The following is a 6601-nucleotide window of genomic DNA, read 5'->3' on the forward strand; positions in this document are numbered from 1 at the left end:
TTCTGGAAGAGGGAGGAGGTGGACATTTCCACTTGCCCTCTTCTGAGTCCCTGTAAAGGACAAGGAAAATCACTGTACTTTACCATTTTGATGATTCCTTAACAGATATCAAACTGTTAGGGGAAATCTAAGCATGCCCACAAAATACTCAGAGCTCATTAACCACAATTTAATCAAACAGAAGTTGTAATATGAAGTACATAAGCAAGAATGGGAGAGCAAATTGGAAACAGGTATTGCTGACAGACATCCTTCCATCCTATCTCCTCAAACCCACCCCCAGACCTTTAATTCAATTGGCAAAACACATGTAATGCATATATTTCTCTCCTCTATTGTTGGCAAATAGAAATGACTGCATTGAGAGAATAACTGAATTGGTCAGGGTGAATGGGTTAGCTTCTTTGAGTTGAGTTAGGGAAATTATCTGAAGTCAGGGGCCATTCCCAAACTGGACATGGATGCCTCCCAAATACTGTGAAATGAGTACAGGTCCGGGACATGTAACAAAACTTGGATGCAATCAAGTGCAGAGACCACAGATTCCTGCTGAATTCATCTGGGTCTCTGCAGCCTTCTCTACCCCCAGTCCATGTGCTACAGAAATTCAGTTATCAACACAGATCTCAAAGGGAAGACAGATTTCAGTTAAGGAATGAATCAAGTAGAAATTACTCTGCAGTTTTAGTACAAGTAAAGGGTAGTTGTCACATCACTAAGTTAGGTAAAAAGAAGATGAAGGAAAACAGGCAGCATTTAGTCAACATTACTGCAGCAAAAACAGAAAAGAAATACAAGGAGCATGGAATGTAATGACTAGAAGTGAATTTGTCTTGAAAGAAAACAGAACCCAAGAATTTAGAAAAACTCAAAAAAACCTTATTGGTCCACAAACAGTCCCTAATAAGACTCCAACTCTGAAAATACTAGGTTTGTATCTTAAGAGAGAATGCTGAAATACATTTTGAAACCAGAATTGTTATTAGGAGTAAAAAATTAAATCTATATTAAAGGATAAAAGTAAACTACTTCAAAAATTATTTTTTTTGTAAGTGACAGATGTAGAAGCAAAATTAATTAAGCTTTGCTAGATAATCAGATAATTTGTACAAATAAACTTATTTATATGTAGTCTAGGAACAATACTTTGGCCACCTGATGTGAAGAACTGACTCCTTGGAAAAGACCCTGATGCTGGGAAAGATTGAAAGCAATAGAAGAAGGGGACAACAGAGGATAAGATTTGATGGACATGAGCTTGAGCAAACTCCAGGAGTTGTTGATGGATAGGGAATCCTGGCGTGTGGCAGTCCATGTGGTCACAAAGAGTCAGACATGACTGATCAACCGAACTTAGGAATAATAACTTGTTTCTCACTACATCTTTGAAAAATAGAGTCACCATAGCTAACCATTATTTTTCAGTTTAAAAAACCACTTTCTTATAGACAGCATTCATCCAGTCTGTGTCTTTTGGTTGGAGCATTTAATCCATTTACTTTTAAAGTAATTATTGATATACATGTCCCTTTTGCCATTTTTTTAATTGTTTGGGGCTTGTTTTGGTAGATCATTTTCTTCTCTTTTATTTCCTGACTATATAACTCCCTTTAACATTTGTTGTATAGCTGGTTTTATGGGACTGAGTTCTCTTAACTTTTGCTTGTCTGAAAAGCTTTTGATTTCTTCATCAATTTTGAATGAGATCCTTGCTGGGTACCATCATCTTGGTTGTAGATTTTTCCCTTTCAGTACTTTAAATATATCCTACCATTCCCTTCTGCCCACAGAGTTTCTGCTGAAAGATCAGTTGTTAAAGGTATGGGGTTTCCCTTGTATGTTACTTGTTGCTTCTCCCTTGCTGTCTTTAATATTCTTTCTTTGTGTTTAATCTTTGTTAGTTTGGTTAGTATGTGTCTTGGAATGTTTCTCCTTAGGTTTGTCCTATATGGGACTCTTTGCGCCTCTTGGACTTGATTGACTATTTCTGTTTCTATGTTGGGGAAATTTTCAACTATAATCTCTTCAAAAATTTTCTCATCCCTTTCTTTTCCTCTTCTTCTTCTAGGACCCCTATAATTTGAATGCTGGTGTATTTAATATTGTCCCAGAGGTCTCTGAGACTATCCTCAGTTTTCAAAATTCTTTTTACTTTATTTTGCTCTTCAGCAGTTATTTCCACCATTTTATTTTCCAGCTCACTGATCTGCTTCTGCTTCAGATATTCTGCTATTGAGTCCATCTAGAATATTTTTAACTTCAGTAATTATGTTGTTTGTCTCTATGTTTGTTCTTTTATTCTTCCAGGTCTTTGTTAATTGACTCTTGCATTTTCTCCATTCTATTTTCAAGGTTTTTGATCACTTTACTATCATTATTCTGAATTCTTTTCAGGTAGTTTGCCTATTTCCTCTTCATTTATTTGGACTTCTGTGTTTCTAGCTTGTTTGTACATTTGCATAGTATATCTCTGCCTTTCATTATTTATTTTTAAACTTATTGTATTTGAGGTCTCCTTTTCCCAGGCTTAATGGCTGAATTATTTCTTCCTTTTGATTTCTGCCCTCCTAGGGTTGGTCCTGTGGTTTGTGTAAGCTGCATATAGGGTAAGATTTGTGCTGAGTTTTTTTTTTTTCCTCTGATGGACAGGGCTGAGTGAGGTGATATCCTGTCTGCTGATGATTGGATTTGCATTTTTGTGCTGTTTGTGGTTTGAATGAGGTGTCCCACACAGGGTTCTACTAGTAGTTGGGTGATGCTGGGTTTTGTATTCAAGTGGTTCCCTTTGTGGGAGTTCTCACTATTTGATACTCCCTAGAGATAGGAGTTGGAGAAGACTCTTGAGAGTCCCTTGGACTGCAAGGAGATCCAACCAGTCCATCCTAAAGCAGATCGGTCCTGGGTGTTCATTGGAAGGACTGATGCTGAAGCTGAAACTCCAATACTTTGGCCAACTCATGCAAAGAGTTGACTCATTGGAAAAGACCCTGATGCTGGGAGGGACTGGGGGCAGGAGGAGAAGGGGACGACAGAGGATGAGACGGCTGGATGGCATCACTAACTTGATGGACATGTGTTTGAGTAAACTCCCGGACTTTGTGATGGACAGGGAGGCCTGGCGTGCTGCAATTCATGGGGTCGCAGAGTCGGACACGACTGAGTGACTGAACTGACTGAACTGAGATAGGAGATAGGAGTTCTCTGGTAGTCTACCTAAAGACACATACAGACTGAAAGTGAGAGGATGGAAAAATTTATCCCATGCAAATAGAAATCAAAAGAACCTGGAATAGCAATAATCATATCAGACAAAACAGACCTTAAAATAAAGAATATTATAAGAGATAAGAAAGGACACTTTATAATGATCAAGGGATCAATCCAAGAGAAAGACATAAAAATTGTAAATATCTATGCACCCAACATAGGAACATCTCAATACATAAGACACACACTACAGACATAAAAGGAGAAATTGACAGTAACAAAATAATAGAGGAGGCCTTAATACCCCACTTACACCAATGGACAGATCATTAAAACATAAAATTAATAAGGAAACACAAGTATTAAATGACACATTAGATGAAATGGATCTCATTGATACCTTCAGGACATTCCATCCAAATGCAGAAGAATACACCTTCTTCAAAGTGCATATGGAAAATTCTCTATGATAGACCCCATCTTGGGTCACAAATGAAACCTCAGTAAATTTAAGAAAACTGAAATCATATCAAGCATCTTTCCTGACCACAACAGTACGAGACTACGTATCAATTACAAGAAAAAAACGAAAAAACACAAACATGGAGATTAAACAATACGTTTCTAAATAATGAAAAGTTTGCTGAAGAAATCAAAAGGGAAATCAAAAATTCCTAGAAACAAATGACAATAAAAACACAACAACTCAAAACTTTGGGATGCATCAAAAGCAATTCTAAGAGGGAATTTTATAGTAGTACAATCCTACCTGAAGAAACAAGAAAAACATCAAATAGACAACCTAACTTTACATCTAAAACACCTGGAAAAAGAAGAACTAAAAAATCCCAATTTAGCAGAACAGAAAATTCATAAAGACCAGAGAGGAAATAAACAAAAAGAGAAATGAAAGAAGCAATTAATAAAATAAGTATTAATAATTAGTTGTTAAAATTAAAAATAATTTAAAAATTAATGAAACTAAAAGCTGATTCTTTGAGATCAACAAAATTGACAAACCTTTAGGCAACTCATCAAGAAAAAAAGAAAGAAGGAGCAAATTAACAAAATTAGAAATGTAAAAGGAGTGGTTACAACAGACAATGCAGAAATGCAAAGGATTATAAGAGACTCAAGAATAACTGCATGATAATAAAAAGGATAACCTGGAAGAAATGGACAGGTTCTTAGAAAAGTTCAATCTTCCAAGACTGAACCAGGAAGAAATAGAAATTATGAACAACCCAATTACATGCACTGAAATTGAAACTGTGATAAAAAATCTCCCCAAAATCAAAAGCCACGACCAGACAGCTTCACAGGAGAATTCTTCAAACATTTAAAGAAAAGCTAACGCTTATCCTTCTAAAACTCTTTCAAAAAATTGCAGAGGAAGGAACACTTCGAAACCCATTTTACAAGGCCACCATCATTTTGATACTAAAACCAGAAAAGGACAACACACAAAAAAGAAAACTGCAGGCCAAAATCACTGATGAACATAGATGCAAAAATCCTCAACCAAAATTTTAGCAAACAGCATTCAGCAACACATCAAAAAGCTCATACATCATGATCAAGTTGAGTTTATTCCAGGGATGCAAGGTTTCAATATACAGAATCAATCAATGTGATAGACAATAATAACAATTTGAGAGATAAAAACCATATATAATCTCAATAGATGCAGAAAAAGCCTTTGACAAAATTCAGCAACCATTTATGATTAAAATTTTTCAAAAAATGGGTATAGAAGGAAGCTATCTCAACATGGTAAAGGCCATATATGATAAGCCCACAACAAACATTATTTTCAATGGTGAAAAACTGAAAGCATCCCCTCTAAGATTAGGAACAAGACAAAGGTGTCCACTCTCACCACTATTATTCAATACAGCTTTGGAAGCCCTAGCTACAGCAATCAGAGAAGAAAAAGAAATGAAAGGAATTCAGATGGGAAAATAAGAAATAAAGCTCTCACTGTTTGCAGATGACATGATACTTTATATGGAAAACCCTAAAGTGACTATCAGAAAATTACTGGAGCTAATCAGTGAATTTAGCAAAGTTGCAGGATACAAAATCAATACACGGAAATCACTTCTAACTAACTATGAAAAACCAGAAAGAGAAATTAAGGAATCAATCCCATTCACTATTGCCACAAAAAGAATTAAATATCTAGGAAGAAACCTATCTAAGGAGATAAGAGACCTGTATACAGAAAATTATAAGACACCAATGAAAAAAATCAAAGATGACTTAAACAGATGGAGAAATACTCCTTCTTCCTGGGTAGGAAGAATCAATATTGTGAAAATAACTATACTACCAAATGCAAGCTAGATATTCAATGTAATCCCTATCAAATTACCAATGACATTTTTCACAGAACTAGAAAAAAATTTCACAACTCATATGAAAACACAAAAGATCCTGAGTATCCAAAGCAGTCTTGAGAAAGAAGAATGGAGCTGAAGCAATCAGCCTTCCTGGCTTCAGATTATACTGCAAAGCTACAGTAATCAAGACCGTATGGTACTGGCACTAAAACAGAAATATAGACCAATGGAACAAGATAAAAAGCCCAGAAATAAACCCATGTTCCTATGGGTACCTTTATTTTTGACAAAGGAGGCAAGAATATACACTGAGACAAAGATAGCCTCTTCAATACGTGGTGGGGAAACAGGACAACTACATGTAAAAGGATGAAACTAGAACACTTCCAAACACCATACACAAATATAAACTCAAAATGGATTAAAGACCTAAATACAAGACCAGAAACTATAAAACTCTTAGAAGAAAATATAGGCAGAACACTCGATGATATAAAACAAAGCAAGATCCTCTATGACCACCTCCTATAGTAATGGAAATAAAAACAAAAGTAAACAAGTGGGACCTAATTAAACTTAAAAGTTTTTTCACAGCAAAGGAAACGATAAGCAAGGTGAAAAGACAACCCTGAGAATGGGAGAAAATAATAGCAAATGAAACAACTGACAAAGGATTGATTTCCAAAACGTACAAGCAGTTCACACAACTCAATACCAGAAAAACAAACAATTGAATCACAAACTGAGAAAAAGATCTAAGCAAACTTTTCCCCAAAGAAGGCATACAGATGACTAACAAACACATGAAAAGATTCTCAATATCACTCATTATTAGAGAAATTCAAATCAAAATTATAATGAAATATCACCTCACACAGGTCAGAATAGCTATCATCAAAACGTCTACAAACAATAAATGCTGGAGAGGGTGGGGAGAATAGAGAACACTCTTGCACTGTTGGTGGGAATGTAAATTGATACAGCCACTATGGAAGATGGTATGGAGATTACTTGAAAAACTAGGAATAAAACCACCATATGCCCCAGCAATC

Source organism: Muntiacus reevesi, chromosome 1 (genome assembly GCF_963930625.1).
Source record: "Muntiacus reevesi chromosome 1, mMunRee1.1, whole genome shotgun sequence".
Classification (NCBI taxonomy): Eukaryota; Metazoa; Chordata; class Mammalia; order Artiodactyla; family Cervidae; genus Muntiacus; species Muntiacus reevesi.